The 17,201-nt window shown below is 38.8% G+C and overlaps 1 non-coding gene and 1 pseudogene across 1 annotated transcript; one reads left to right on the forward strand and one right to left on the reverse strand.

Annotated features, from left to right (window-relative positions):
• Window positions 1-2,427: 2,427 nt before the first annotated feature.
• Window positions 2,428-16,999, reverse strand: LOC140925280 (uncharacterized; annotated as a pseudogene).
• Trnat-ggu (transfer RNA threonine (anticodon GGU)) lies at window positions 7,663-7,735 on the forward strand. The gene has a single exon. It is a non-coding gene; the product is annotated as a tRNA-Thr (tRNA).
• Window positions 17,000-17,201: the final 202 nt, after the last annotated feature.

Below are 17,201 nucleotides of genomic sequence, written 5' to 3' on the forward strand. Positions count from 1 at the left end.
GCCCACACTGGTGGGTGGGGGGGGGGCACTTCCTTTTTTGGCCTATATGGGTATGTGCCGTTGAACACGGTATGGTTTTTAGCACCTTATAAAAGTTTTAGACATTTTCACTGTTTAGCTCCTTGAACAGGGTATCTTTTTGGAGCAGACAAGTGTAAAGATTAGCCATGAGCAGTCTGTTTATGGGGTGCCAACCCTTTTTTCCAAAAAACTCCACGATGTCAGTTAAAAAATTACCTACCGTAATTAAATATGCAAAACAAATGATTCAGGGTCATGAGATAAGGTCTCTTGTCTTCAACAGGACAGCAAAATGAAAGATTTACCCCTTTAAACCCCAAGATCAACATACAAATTATTATTCACACTGGCCTCCACACATTTCTTGAAAGACTGCTTAAGAGATTTTGTTAAAAGATCAACTCACATTTCCTTAAGTGATCACTTTGTTAATTCTCATTACCTTCCACTTGATCATATACTGATATTGTCAAGAGAAAATTGATGTTAGTCACTCTTAGAACTTAAAGGGTTAAATTGTGCTCAACAGGGTCAGTGTTTGAAGCCCAAGAACAGTTTCAAAGTAGTCTTCAGGTGATACCTTCAGAATGGAAGATGACAGATCAACAAGGTAAAAAAATTTTTCAAGGATTTTTCGTTGCATTTCTTGAAATTTTTCCAGGGTTCTCTGCAAGTTCTGGGGAGCAGCGAAAATTGCTGTTTGGCAATCAATGATGATTTGGCTACTCATGAAATCTTTCACACTTGTTTGGTCCAAAACGAGTGGGTGGGGCCCATTCAGAACCCGAGGAGGGCACTTGATCTAGGTTAGAGGATTGGGGGGTACATTCATTAATTGTGTTCCTTCACCAAACTTAAAATAAAAAGGCCGGATTACAAGAGTTAGGAGCCTATAACCTAGGCTGCTAGCGGGCTCCCCATAATCCGGAGCGAGCAACTCACATATTAGGGCTATGGCATGGCGTTTTCAAGGCCCAGTTTATTTTTAGATACAGTTTTCTTTTTTGTTAGTTCAATAACCACACAGCAGTTCAATAAGTACGCAACAAATCAATAACCACACCAGTAGTTCAATGACCACACATTAGTTCATTGAGCGTAAACTACATGTAGGTGCGGAAAAAATTGCCACAAATACGTTAGTTATTTTTAATAAGAATGTATAGCATTAAGTAAGTGGTAAATACTCATTTAGCTATGGTACGAAAATTAAATAGATAAATAGGTATGTTACACTGTTATTAAGTTCTAGTGAGCTCACTAATATAGACGGGAACATAGACTGATGTTGATTTAAAAATTTTAGTCTGCTCAGAAGGTCTGTCATTCTCATCCGGGGCACAGTGAACAGACCTGGAAAGAGAGTCAGCGCCGAAAAGGGAAAGCCAACTCAGTCCGGAGAAAACTATAATAAAATTCGCGTAGATAAAGCAGAGAAAAATAAACAGTTAACGGTGGATGAAACCTTGTTTTTTGACTCTCTTTCCGCACGTTTCAAACCGTGGTACCACAGCTGGCCCTACGTGCCTGAGTCGACTACCATCAATCCATGTTTAAAGATAGTTATTTTTTACCGTACAAGTCCTGAACTACCAACTTTCTTGGTTGTTTCAAACTTGAAAGGTCACTGCTCGTTTCCTGCTCATATTTCAAAAATCTGCTTTCGATACGCTAATGTCTGTGCAAATATAAGGGATCATAACAATTGCAGGCGATGTCTCAGAAAGGTAGTAACAGTTTTCTTTCCAAAACGAATTAGAAATAAAGTTTCAAATTCGTCTAACTCACCGCATGGATAATAGAAAGACCCAGTCTTTCTATTATCCATGCTCACCGTAGCTTGATTAAAAACAACCAGTTAAGTAGGATGACCGTACTATGTTTTCTTCACTCGATGGCTTACGTCATTTCACATCATGCGCAATTTCTTCAAATGTTAACAGGCAATAGCCGTGAGCTTTCACACGCAACTTGAAGGAGTTATGTCACAGTAATCCTGGTGTGCAGGTGAGGCCTTTTTCTCACCAGTTTGGTTTTCGTATTCCAATGTAGATATAGACTCAAATTACATAAACTATTGTGTATTTAAAAAATGTACAGCACTGCTTTAGTTAACCATTTCATTATGGGCTAAGTAAAAGATATATAAATAAATAAATAAATAAATAAATAAATGTGATGAAGGTGACATATAAACACAAAAACAATTATTTAAATGAAAATGATAATGAGATATGAATTTTTTTTCAGGCTCTCTTTTCGTGTTTATAACTGCGATGATCTTCTTTCATATAAAGTATGGTATTCTTCGCCACCATGCGGCTCTTATCATTTGAGGAGGGAGTTTTCTCGAATAAGCCATTTCGACACTTTCTTTTACAATTGAATATATTTTTAGCCGGGGTCGTTGTAAATCTGGGAAGAAGATTGTACCAGCAGTGAGCTGTAGCCTCCCTTAAAATCTCCGCCTTAGTTCAGTAATCTGTTGTTTTCAAGCTAAACTGCAAAAATGTCATTTACTTGATGTAGCCTTCTTAACAAATAAATGAAGGGTACAAGTTTCCAGTGTGAGATTTGTATTTCGTTTAGTTGCTCTCTAAAAAATTTTTGACCCGTTTCCGGAACGAGGTGGCTTAAATTTGCGAATCAGCATTTTGGGAAACGCTCTCTCAATCTTCCATGTAAACACAAAAGGCTCTCTCCACAGCAGCAACTCCAAAAAACGATTGCAAGACTTTCACTACCACCAGCTTAGCAGAGCTGGCAAAATCTTCGTAATTGTCGCGTACGAACTCGACCATCTCCGATAGTTCAAAGTCCAAAGCAACCAGATTTGCATGCTTGAACTTGTCCTTTGGGCCTGAGGTGAACCTAGACTCTATCTGCTCATACGTCAGTCGGCGTTCGGGCGAGACTCGGGGATCCGACAGGTCGATGTAGCCACAACAACCCCACTCGTGCGTGTCGAATTTGAGGTATACGGTTGTGAGGCAAAGAGCCTCGATATCGCTTCCTTTCAGTTCGACACGAAGTTCTTCCTTCAGTCCTCTCGCAGCTGTCTTGATCAGGTCCACGTACGCTTGGCCATCTTTGTGAACATAGTCCTTTACTGAAGCGCTTTCCACGGCTCCACAAGTGAATTTGCCGGGACTTGGCATTCCCTCTAAAACCAAATGCCGGGGAAACCACGTCAAGCAATTAAGGAAAAAGCAAAAACTGAATACGTCTTACTCTTCCCAAGATCTCCAAGATTTGGAGAATTTGTTCGCTTTACTGGAAATAGATTATGGTAGTCGTTGCCGCAAGAAATAAAAACACTACTATCTGGAGGACAATTTAAAAAAAATTAAGACTATTACAACTGTCAAACTATCTTTGATCTACCTCTCTTAGTGTATTGCTAGTTCAAACACACTACTTAAGTTATTGCTAAGTCATTGCTGATGTCAATGCCTTTACTTTGAATTGCTACGCGTTTTGATTGGCTGAAATTCTTGCCCCAAAAGCCTCGTGACTTGCTCCCACACTTTTTCCCGCGCTTTTTGGAACCAGGTACACCTGATTGATCTGAGATCTGATTGGTTCATTTTATTGTCAGCACGTATTATAACTGGTCAGCAGTTACTATGGATACGGTGATAAACTCGAAAGCGTTCGCAACAGAAATAAGGTATTGGTCGAGGTATTAAACCGGTCATTTTTGCCGGTAAACGGTCACTTAGCCCCCTATTTTCGAGTCATTCATCGCGCTTCAAAATGAAATAGTCCCCTTTTCTAGAACGAGGAATATTATATTTGAAGCGTGCTTGTTTTGCTTTCTAGCTTATAGAACGGGGAATAAGTAACCGGGGCGAAATGACCGGTAACCTTTGTCGAATGCCTACCTTCAAATTTCGACCTAGTTCCAAGGGTGGTTTTCCCTACAAATCCCTGTGAATAGAAAAGGGCCCTGGGGACAGCGCAAAACAGTTTCAGGTAAGTGAGGACATAATGTTGAGCACCAAAAATTAGAGAGAATGTCTCGTGCCATGTTAAACCACAAGTCTGTCCCCTAAAATAACTTACCTTGATTAGATCTTCTTGTAAATATAAATTTCTGCGGATTGTCCGCCGTAAGCACTGCCACATGGAGCCCAAATGAGGTGCTAAAAACAGGATGTACTGTATTCTTACACACGACAAGCTCTCTCTTTTTAGACTCCTCAAGTTTCCTCCAGATCTCTCTTACGGCCCTGTGATGACAGTATGTTGTCTGGCCAAATGAAAGCTGGATTTCCTGTTGCTCCTGCTCTTCCTCTCGGGAAGTGATCAAAGATTTAAGTGCAATGGAGTAAAGGTGCCCTATCGTCTTATCGATGGCCTTCTAGACATGCCGAAAAAAAAAAAGAGTCAATGGCCTTACGATGCCATAGTCTCATCCTCGGAGACCCAGGGGCGGTTAGTCGGGTCGATAAAATGTTCGTGGTGAAAGCTTACTGTAAGATCGATCTTACAGTAAACTTTCACCACAAACATTTTATCGACCCGACTAACCGCCCCTGGGTCTCTGAGGATGCCATAGTCGATCTCAATGGTTTATTCTAGTTTCACCTTGCAGGCAAGCTGTCTTAGCTTTAGGAGGTGTGTGATTGAAAGAGCCTGCGAGCAGACTATTGAATTTAATTTGGAAGGCAGAAAACTGTTTAAAGACTGAAAAAAAACAACAACTGGTCATTAGAAAACGGCTTAAAAAATAAAACTTATTACTAGTTTTTCGCTTTTGTGGAGGAGATAATCTTCAAATTTACCTTCAATTTTAGACTTAAGCCCCTTTCCCCACTTCCGAGCCGAAAGTGAAAAATTTTCAACGAACCAGATACATTTAAAAGAACAACTCTATTTGGAAATTAAGGTGTTGCTATTCTGCTGTGGCTGGGAAAGCTTCGGACAGAGTTTTGTTTTCTTACCTTACTGCAGATCTGTCTTCAATTTCCCCCAAATGTGTCTCCCTCGCGCGCCCCGAGTCTTTCTTACGCCCATTACCTCTAAGCGCCTGTTACACAGGCTACCAAGGCTTTTCCCTTAGAAAAGGCTTTTTTGTGAAAAACCTTGTGGACAGGGTGGCTTTCTCGAGTGCACTGCTCACATCCCTGTTCCACAGGGGTTCGAGAGAGGGGAAGGAAAAATCGGACGCACGCGAGGGAGAAAGTAGGAGAACCTTTTCCTCGCGTGCCGCTTGCATTGTCGTGCGTGCCAGTTTGTTCCTTTCCCACGTCCCGTTAAAACGCCTAAGATACATGCTACAGCCACATAGGCTGACCTGGTATGTAGCGTCTGTATATTTTCTATACCTCTCTAAATTAAACATAATACTTCCGGTATTTTTGTTCGTATGTCCATTCTTTGGGAACGTCGTTATATTCTTCATTTCCCACTTCCACTTTGCACAAGAGACACTGAGCAGGAAATCCCCGGGGACGCACTCCAGTCTTGAAGAATCCTTCACTGGACTAATTGATTGAAAAGCAGCAAACTAGACTCAGGGCAAAATTGCAACGAATTAATTAAATTGATACAGTTACCATTCCACTTCCTGGGTCAATTATTGAGTCATGTATTAAGGTACTTGTACCTTTTCAGTTTGTGGATAAAATCCTTAAGTATGACCATCCAAATGAAAGCTACTGAGCAGCAATTTCCTGTTGTATTGTTTATGCTGCACAGGGTGGTTCTTTTAAGACTGTCAAAGAAATCCTAAAGTGTGACCATAACAAGGAAAGCAGCACTTTTTTAGTGCTCTTTTTGATGCTGTAAAAAGTGGTTCTAACTTTTTGAGTCACTAGACAAAATCCTTGGGCGTGACCATTCATTTATAAACCCCTATTTCAGTATTTGGGTACCTTCACTTTAATAAATGACCCTTTTACCCAGGGGGTAGCCCTGTTACGTAATGCAGGATAAGTTTGGTAGGAGAATTTGTGTCACTTGACTGTGCCTCAGAATTAAGCCCAATCTTTACCTCATCAACCAAGCTCTCTGCAACAAAAATAGAAGTGTGCTGAAGGAAGCCACACGAGAAGAATTCAGCACTTTTAGCTTCAGCTTGATAAGGATTCATTTCATCTACGACAAACATAAAATGATATTTTATGGGTGTAATGAAACACTAGATTATTTTAACAATTAATCAAAATGATGCTAAATATGGTAGTAAATTAAGTAAATCACATAATTTGAATAGGGTATTAAACAGATGACTGTAGATGTGATTCTCACTATTAATGTTGAACCTAAGAAGCTGAAAGAGATCCTGAAAAAAAAAAATTAATCTTGAAAGTTCACAATTTTTCCAGGGAATTTATAACCAACACACAATACAACCTGATCAGCTGCTCTATCTCTGGGTTAAAAATGCCGGCGTTGCTAAAACGAGGGTAAAGGTAACACCAAGGGTGAGGGTGGGGGTGAGGGTAAGGGTGAGACTAAGGGTAAGGGTAAGGGATTGCTATTATAAGAAAAAACAAGGAAACTATAACTAATCGAATGGCAAAATTTCAATTGCGAGAAGTCTGAGTTGTGGGAATTCCACAATTTTCATCCAAAATTACTCCAAAAAAAGTTTGTCTCCTTTACTCAAACAATCATGATGTTGATTACCAACATTTCTTTGAATTTTACAATTCATACGTCTTGGACTTGGCACGGTTTGAAGACCGTACATTTGCCTTTTTTAAGGGAAAGTGTTAGATGTACATTTTGCTCGTCTCCAAATGCAACATATCTGAAAGATTGTCGGGATATCTTTGGGGTATGAATTGATATTGCGAACAATATCAACGTTAATAAACAAGTTAGTACATCAGTTAAACTAATGTAGGTTTGGTTTAGTATAATACTTGGTATTCAAGAAGGAGAAAAGCGACCACACAAGAACTATCAACTCAGAATGAGGGATTGTGGACGTTCTGAGATTGCATGAAAAGGTCTGGTAGTTTGCTTTTTAACCCTTTGGCGGATCACCTCGCCAACCCAGGGTCCCAAATCCCCATATAACAGTCCCTTAGTGTACAGAGAACGATCGAAGACTATTGATCCATGCCTTTCTTCAAGCCTTTCAAGGGCAAAAAACTAATTTGTGGTCACGTTGTTGGAAATACTTAACTGCAACAGAAAAACGCGAACGCTAGCCAAACCTTGAAATTAGACCAGCCAAAGAGGGCAAATGCAGGAAGTAAATTCACGTCGACACAAAATTTCACGTGATTACCATACGATAGGTTTACTCTCTAATTGGTTTCCATGAGTAGAGAAATATGAGAACTCTGAGGTCAGACCAGGGGAGGGAGATAAGTAGAAAAATTTGCAGTCATTGATTTCCGGTCTTCCTCGACTCTTGGACAGATTTTTTTTCTACAGCGTTTGTCCGTAAAAGAACCCAATTTCTGTGAGAACATTTCTTTTTTGTGCTTAACAAAACCAGTAAGATGAGAGTGAAGAATGATCATCGCAGTAAATTTTCCAATTTAAGCAATTGGAAAGAAGAAGCCTGAAAAAAATCAGGGCTTCAACAGGATTCGAACCCGTGACCTCCGCGTTACCGGTGCGTTGCTCTACCAACTGAGCTATGAAGCCACACATTGGGAGCAAGGTCAATTTATGTATGGCTTCATAGCTCAGCTGGTAGAGCAACGCACCGGTAACGCGGAGGCCACGGGTTCGAATCCCGTTGAAGCCCTGATTTTTTTTCTAGGCTTCTTCTTTCCAATTGCTTAAACTGGAAAATTTACTGCGATGATCATTCTTCACTCTCATCTACAACCGCGGTTCAAAAATGAATTATTTCATATACTTCACATCAAAACCAGCAAGAGTAACGGATGAATGATAGCTGCATGATCATCGCTACAGTTATGTTTCCATACGCTTTCGCCCTCTCCTTAAACACACCCTCACCCTTACCCTTAAACACACCCTTACCCTCACCTTCACCCTTGGTGTTACCCTTACCCTCGTTTTAGCAACGCCGTAAAAATGCTTTGCTTGGTCATGGCAAGGATCCTGGACAGGCCCGACTTTTCTCAGGTTCTTTTTCAATCAATTGGGTTGATGAAAAAAAGTGGTGTCCGGTTGTTTGGCTTATGTGTCATTTTGCTAAGAACCCTTTCACTGGTGTTCTAGGCTTATGAAACAAAACGAGTGCTATGCAAGTGTATAGGGTGTTCATTAGGCTTCAGAGATCGGAGAATTCTCCATTGACTACACAGAAATCTCCAGCTAAAAATCCATAGCCTATGACTATGACTAGAATTCTTAATTAAAACCCTGAGTATATACCTCATTGTTGCCGCCATTACAAAAAAAGTCGATACACATTTGTATACCTCTTGTTTAAGCCATTAATCAGGTGATAAAAGTTGGGAAAATGAATTAACACGTTAGCAAAACAACTTAAGATATTAGCAAACAGGACGCTGGCAAAACGACTTTTAAGGATCACAGTTAAATATATTGAGGATATTACATCGTCGTGCAAAGATATGAAATTTCTCTTTGAGTGTTGAAAAATATTTCATGAGTGAGCGCAGCAAATAAGTGAAATATTTTTTCAACACGAGAAGAGAAATTTAACACCAATGAAATACCAAACCATTTCACTTTAATAGTTTTTTGGTGTGAAAAGCGCGATTTATTATGTAGCCATAGCAACGGTGATATTTTAACGTGTGAAGTTAACATGTTATTTATGTTATTTATGTTATTTTCACATGTGAAGATATCAAGTTTTCGCGTGAAAGCTCACCTGGTATTTCATTGGTAGATATAATAAAAATTAATAAAATGATGGCCTTACCTTTAAAGTAATCTTGAACTAATCTATCAGCTGTAGGACGTTTTTGTGGGTCTTCCAGGCGACAGTCATCAATAACACTCCTCAGTTTTCCACTCAGTTCCTCAGGAATCTCAACCTGATCAAGAGACTGAATCATATTATTTTGAATTCCTGCTACACTCACGGTGTCCTGGCCATGCCATGGCATCTTTCCTGTTAAAGTGTAAGCTACCACTAAGTCTTGTCCATAAGAGTAGATGTCAGCACGCAGGAAAAATTTAAGAACCTCATTTCCTGGAGGTGAAATAGTAATTTAGAATAAAATATTAAATCCAACTCCAACATAGTCATTCTCAGCTAAAAGTATTTCAAATAGAAATATTTTTATTGACTGATTGTTGTAGTGATTGGCCATGGTGCACTATTATTACAATTCAGAGAACCAAAATCACCCAAGGTGATGAAGGGTAATTACCAAATGAGAACACGCTCCTTAGCTGTCCGTATAGTAGCTGCCTCTGCAAATCGTCTTCCAGATCACTTAGGCCCTTTCAGCCAGTTTGGAGCTTGTCAACATTTTCCCATCCACTCCACCCCCAGTAGTTTCATTTATTGATCTCAAGTGTGATTTACTAGTCAATAAACAGTGTTGCCCAAAAATTGTGGTCTGTTTTTGATATCATCAGTAATTCTACAAAACCAAAAAATTCAGGAACACCTTTATATAATTTTAATGAAATGTAAATAAGTTCATTGACAATCTGTGTTTTCATGGACCTTTACCTTCGATAGGTTCTTCACCAAAGTACCTGTAATCTTCCCAAACCTCAGGAGCTGTCCAGCGTGCATGGAATAAAGAAAGATCATTTCCAGTTCTTTCTACTGTCCGTGACAAACCAAAGTCTGCCAATTTAACCCTCAAACTCCTGACATCCAGCTAATAATGCAATCAAATGAACAAAACTCAAATTATAACTCATTTAACCACATGGCTTATAAAAATAATATACCACATCTCTGGATTCATTTCCTTCTCTAGCATACACAAATCACACCATGGAGGCATTCATTCATTCAAGAAAAATTGAAAAAAGGATTCATTCATTGTTGGATACCCCTTACTTAATAAATGTGGAGTGTGTGTTGTGGCACATTCTTTTGCCATCATTGCAAAACTTACATTGTCAACCTTGATCAGAATGGTAAAGCGTTCCCCGGGAAGGGGGGGCTCCCATCACTTTTATAGGGGAGTGCCTCCCAGGAAGCGTTTGCCACTTTCATCTCTAAGAGCATTGTCTCATCAATAGCAATCAGAAATAGCCACAGAAAGTCTCAGAATTCAGTGGATCTAATGGACAAATCACACAGTCTTTACTCAAGAAGAGAAATAACAACAAAGTGTTAAAAAGAGAAAGACTTACCAGAATATTATCAGGCTTCAAGTCTCTGTGGCTTATGGGCGGATTCAAACTATGCAGGTACATCAAACCATTAGCCATTCCTCTGCCAATAGTCCACACCTGACTTCTGGGAAGTCCCTGAGATTCAGGAGTTTTGTGATCTTCCACAAATCTGTACAGATTCTTAGGGATGTATTCCATTACTAGGAAGGGAGTTCCTGCTTTTAGGGTAAATTTCTCATGTACAATATCACTTTGCAAAATATTCATTCCTCTAAATGCAACAATGTTGTCATGACGAAGATCCCTGTTGAAATACAAAGAAAAATACTAATTAGGACAATTAGTTAGAAAACATGAAGCTTTATACTAAACTGGGGCAATAATTATTATGTAAAAAATGCATAATTATCATGCTGATGTTCAGGGCTACTTTCAGATGAAATGACTCATAATTTCAGCACTATACAGACAATTACACTTCTTTCAACTTAGAGAGTATTTCTAATATTTTTCTGTTAGTATTATGGTATTTTTCCAACACTTCCAGCCTGCTCTGTGTAGAGTAGTGCACTACAGATACCACAATATTAATAATTAACAGAATTTCAATGCCCTGAAATACTTGATAACAGGTTAAGTTAATCTTCCCCATGTGATAAAATCCACAAATGCCTGATTGCAAAACCAAAACAATATTTTCCATTTTCTGTAACTGAGAAATTGAGTAACTTCTGAGAATCATGAGTAGAAATACCTTAGGAGATTTCCCTCTGTAAGCAGTGGCTTAGTTTCCTTGAGATTTTTCAGAACCTTGACAGCTACATCACTGCCTTTGAGTTTTGCTTTGTAAACACTTGAGAACCTTCCCTCTCCAAGTCGCTCCCATGATGCTAATTCCTTCTGACTCACTCTCTCTGTACTCCTCAACCATGATGATGCTGCAATATTTGACCAAAATGATTGAGTGGTTATAGGATACTGGACATCCCAGATTCAAGTCCTAAACAGGTGGGAACAGCCATGCCTATATAGTTTATATAAGAGAGTACCCTTCCTCCAAGTTCAAGTCCTATAGGAGTGAAACTTGGAAGTGTGAGTGGCAGAAAAGGTTGAAAGAGGATATAATCAAAATTAAAAAAAAAAACCTAAGGGTTGGTATAGTAGTTAGACCTAACAAAATCCCCTACGCTAGAAATTTCAATTTTTGAGCTGCTTAAAACTCTTGTATAAAAATGACATCCGATGTCTGACATCAGATATCTGACACCAGACGTCTGACTTCAGACAAACAACATTAGTCATCTGACATTGTACATCTGGTATCAGATGTCTGCCATCAGATGTCTGATATCAGACATATGACATCAGACGTCTATCATCAGACATCTGATGAAATCAGACAAACATCAGACATATGACATAGGACGTCATCATCAGACATCAAACATCTGACATCAGACGTGGCATCAGACATCAAACGTCTGATATCAGACATATGACATCGGACATCTGATATCAGACGTCTGACATCAGGCAAAAAGATCAGATGCCTGACATTAGACATCAGCCGTCTGATATCAGACATATGACATCAAACATCAGACATGTGATATCAGACATATGACATCAGACGTCTGACATCAATCAACAAACATCAGACGTCTGACATTGGGCAAAAAACATCAGACTTCTGACATCAGGCAACAAACATCAGATGACTGACATTACACATCAGCCGTCTGGTATCAGGCATATGACAGCAGATGTCTGACATTACACATCAGATGCCTGATACAAGACATGTGACATCAGACGTCTGCTGTCATGTAACTGTTATTAGATGTTTGATTTCATATCAGACGTCTAATATCAGACAAATAACATACGACTGATAAAAATTATATGACAGCAGACGTCTCATAAGACATCTGACTTTCGACGTCTGACATCATATAACTGTTAAAAGACGTCTCATATCAGACAGATGACATCAGACGTCTGATGTCAGAAATATGACATCAGACATCTGATGTCAGACGTCTGACATCAGGCAACAAGCATCAGACGTCTGACATTAATCATCAGATGTCTGATATTAGACATATGACATCAGATGCCTGACATTACAAATCAGACGTCTGATATCAGACATATGACATGAGATGTCTGATGTCAGATGTCTGACATCAGGCAAAAAACATCAGATGTCTAACATTACCCATCAGACGTCTGGTATCAGACATATGACATTAGACATCTCATATCAGACATATGACATCAGACGTCTGAGGTTACACATCAGACGTCTGGAATTAGACATATGACATTAGACATCTGATATTACACATGACATCAGACCTCTGATGTCAGGCAACAAATATAAGATGTCTGACATTACACATCAGACGTCTGGTATCAGACATGAGACGTCTGATGTCAGAGGTCTGACATCAGGCGACAAACATCAGACGTCTGGTATCAGACCTATGACATCAGACGTCTGAACAGTTGTATGACAGCAGACGTCTGCTGTCATATAACTGTTATCAGATGTCTGATATCAGACATCAGACGTCTGATGACAGTTATATAACATAACATATAAAATAAGACATCAGATGTGTGATAACAGTTATATGACAGCAGATGTCTGATGTCAAACGTCTGACATCAGATGTCTGATGTTATTTGTCCGAAATCAGACATCTGATAAAAGACAAATGACATCAGATGTCTGATAACAATTATATGACGGGAGACGTCTCATATCAGACGTCTGACTTTAGACGTCTGACATTATATAACTGTTATCAGACATCAGATATTAGACATCAGACGTCTGATAACAGTTATATAAGATAATATCTAACATCAGATGTTTGATAACAGTTATATGACAGCAGACATCTGACATCAGACGTGTGCTGTCATATAACTGTTATCAGACATCTGATGTTATTTATCTGATATCAGACGTCTGCTGACATATAACTGTTATCAGACGTCTGACATCATATAACTGGTATCAGACGTTTAATGTTAGACATCAGACGTCTGATAACAGTTATATAACATAACATATAAAATAAGACATCAGATGTGTGATAACAGTTATATGACAGCAGACGTGTGATATCTAGACTGCGAGCAGTCCCTCTTCAGTCAGTCAAGTCTAAGCTTGGCTCGCAGTCTATGTGATATCAGACATTTGACATAAGACATCTGCTGTCATGTAACTGTTATCAGATGTCTGATTTCATATAAGACGTCTGCTGTCATATAACTGTTATCAGACATCTGCTGTCATATAACTGTTACCAGATGTCTGATATTAGACATCTGACGTCTGACGACAGTTATATAACATAACAGAAAATCAGACAGCAGACGTCTGATACCAGTTATATGACAGCAGACATCTGATATCAGACGTCTGCTGTCATGTAACTGTTATCAGATGTCTGATGTGATATCAGACATCACACATCTGATGTCAGAAGGTTTGACATCAGACATGTGCTGTCATATAACTCTTGTCAGACGTTTGACATCAGACTTGTGCTGTCATATAACTGTTATCACACGTCTCATGTTATTTGTCTGATATCAGACGTCTCCTGACATATAACTGTTATCAGACGTCTGACATCATATAACTGTTATCACACGTCTGATATTAGACATCAGACGTCTGATAACAGTTATATAACATAACATAAAATCAGACATCAGACGTCTGGTAACAGTTATATGACAGCAAATGTGTGATATCAGACATCAGACATAAGATATCTGCTGTCATGTAACTGTTATCAGATGTCTGGTTTCATATCAGTTGTCTGACATCAGATGTCTGATATGAGACAAATGACATCAGACGTCTGATAAAAATTATATGACAGCAGACGTCTCATATCAGATGTCTGACTTTAGACGTCTGACATCATATAACTGTTATAAGATGTCTGATATTAGACATTAGACGTCTGATAACAGTTATATAACATAACATATAACATCAGATGTTTGGTAACAGTTATATGACAGCTGACGTCTGCTGTTATATAACTGTTCTCAAATGTCTGACATTGTATAACTGTTATCAGACATCTGATATTAGACATCAGACCTCTGATGACAATTATATAAAATAACATGTAAAATCAGACATCAGACTTGTGATAACAAATATATGACATCAGATGTCTGCTGTCATATAACTGTTATCAGACGTCTGATATTAGGCATCAGATGTCTGATGACAGTTATATAACATAATATATAAAATCAGACATCAGACGTCTGATAACAGTTATATGACAGCAGACATCTGTAATCAGACGTCTGCTGTCATATAACTGTTATTAGGGCTCTGACATCATATAACTGTTATCAGACATCTGATGTTAGACATCAGACGTCTGATAACAACTGTATGACAGCAGACGTCTGATATCAGACATCTGACATCAGACATCTGCTGTCATGTAACTGTTATCAGATGTCTGATGTCAGAAGTTTGACACCAGACATGTGCTGTCATATAACTGGTATCAGACGTCTAATGTTAGACATCAGACGTCTGATAACAGTTATATAACATAACATATAAAATTAGACGTCTGATAAAAAAATTATATGACAGCAGACGTCTCATATGAGACGTCTGACATTAGACATCAGAGAACAAAAAAAAAAAAAAAAATCAGAGAACAAACATCAGACGTCTTTTTCATGAATTGGAAGCAATGTACAGCAGGAAAAGCTGTCGAGGATGCATTGCGATACATCAAAATGTATGTAGCTGGAGTTTGAGCCAAAACTGCGAAGGGATACTTTAAAAATGTTGAGAAACAAAGCATTTGACGTCAGAACAAGGTTTGGAGCAATTTATACTGCTTCTTAAACTAAAAAGTACCATTTAAAGAAAAGCACAATAGGCAATTGGTTTTTGTTTTCACAATTAGCAAACATTGAATTTACTTGTCGCGAAAATTTGAACTGGTGGTTCCTTCTACGTGATAGTAATTAACGTTTGAAATTCCAAAACAATTTCACAGCTGAATTTTGAGTGACTTTTAGTTACAGACTTCTGCTCCAAAGATTTTTCTGAAATCTCGCTGGCATATTTATTATATCAATAAAAACCGATAGCACAAAATTCAGTAAAAATATCAGCATAGTTTTTTGCTAGATGCGATTTTCTTTGAACAGTAGGGTCCTTTTAAGCGCTAATTTCTCAAGAAATATTTAGCATCAATGAAATCGGAATATTTCATACTGTATTACCGAATAACTCCTCTTGTTCTTTGCAATGGTTTTTTAGCCATCGTGTTAAAACCAAAAAAGTTATGATGGAAAATTTGTCACAGCTAAATGCTCCAGTATTAATGACGGAGTCACCTTAAGTTTCTTTTTTAATGTCAGGAACATGACGGTGACGATGGTAGAGAGACCAGGGACCAGGTAACCTATCCACCGACCTTCCAACCGCTCTTACAGAGTAGACCACCTTGCCTTCACGATTTGTCAGGTCAGTTAGTCTTAAAATGTTGAATGTGGATCACTTAATTGTGAATGGCGATGTATAGGTGTTCGATACACGGAATGTTAACTGAGAAATTGCAGAACTGTAATAGTTTCTTTACAATGCATCCCTATCCCCCTTTTTAAAATTTCGACAAAGACAAAGCCCTTATCCCCTCTCCTCTGGAAAGGATAAGGAATTTACCTGGCTATCACAAGTTCAATCTCTGGATACCTTTTTAGAACATGATATATTGCAGGAAAATAATGACTAATGAATGAATGAAACACTACAGATTGTTGTGATATGAATGTATGATTTACATGTAATTTTAAGCCACTTAAACCTGATGGGCTGACCCTGGGCTTACACTCCTCCCCCCCCCCCCCAACCCTGCCCAAGGGACCATTGTATAAAAATTTCCATGATCCCGCGAGGGGTACTCCCTTATGTTAAGGTTTTTGAGCCATTTTGGTCTGAAAACGGATAAACACTTTGCCTATTTTGGTCTGGAATCGGGTATGGTTTTCAAAGGAATTCAAAATGGATTTTAAGAAATCTTTTTTGTTGTTGTTCTAATTTAAGAATTAATGACGTAATTTCTTAAAGACCAGGTCTAAATAAGGGTGTGAAAAGGTGGCATTTTTTTGCCTGAAATAGTGTCAGGATTTGGAGAACCGGGCGGCACACCCTCGCCATGATTTCCCAGGAGTACCCCCCCCCTCCCCCCGGGCATGATCCAACCAGCAGACAGTGTATAAAATCCGTTTCCCGCCAAGTGTCGATTAGTACCTTCTTCCTTGCATGAAGCCTTGATCAAATCTAGCTTCTTGTTGACTTGCTCCAAGATGTATTGAACATTCTTCTGTATTGATAACAGGTCTTTTCCACTGTGAAGAGCGCTGATTGCAGAACAGACTTGTTCCTGAATTTTGTTTAATAATGCGAACCTATTTCCCGCGACATCCTTTAACGATAAACTTGCAAAGTTATCAGCCAAATGAGTCATGATTCTTAAGACCGAGCCCTGTATTTCGTGTACTGCATATAATTGGTACTTAGTTGCCAGTTGCAGGTACTCAGCTCTGAAGTCGTAAACCAAGATGGCCGAAGTCTGTAAGGGGATTCCCGGAAAATGCCGTTGAATAGAACAGCGTTTTTCATTGGTTTTCGCAGTGCAGTTGTCTCCATATTAGGCCAAGGGACTTGAACCAATCAAACTTGATGTAAGATATGACGTGCGAAAAGGAGGGGGAGCGGACTCATGCAGGTATTACTGATTCATACTGTCATAAGACATATACGTTTGGTGAGTGAAATTGTGCATTTTAATATTATGTAGCACAAATTATTGTTAGAACTGTGAAATTAAACGCGCGATCGTTGACCTTCTCGCCTCAGCATCTTATCTTGAGGGTTTTACTATACGATTGCAACAGTT

The sequence above is a fragment of the Porites lutea genome, chromosome 14, assembly GCF_958299795.1.
Source record: "Porites lutea chromosome 14, jaPorLute2.1, whole genome shotgun sequence".
NCBI lineage: Eukaryota > Metazoa > Cnidaria > Anthozoa > Scleractinia > Poritidae > Porites > Porites lutea.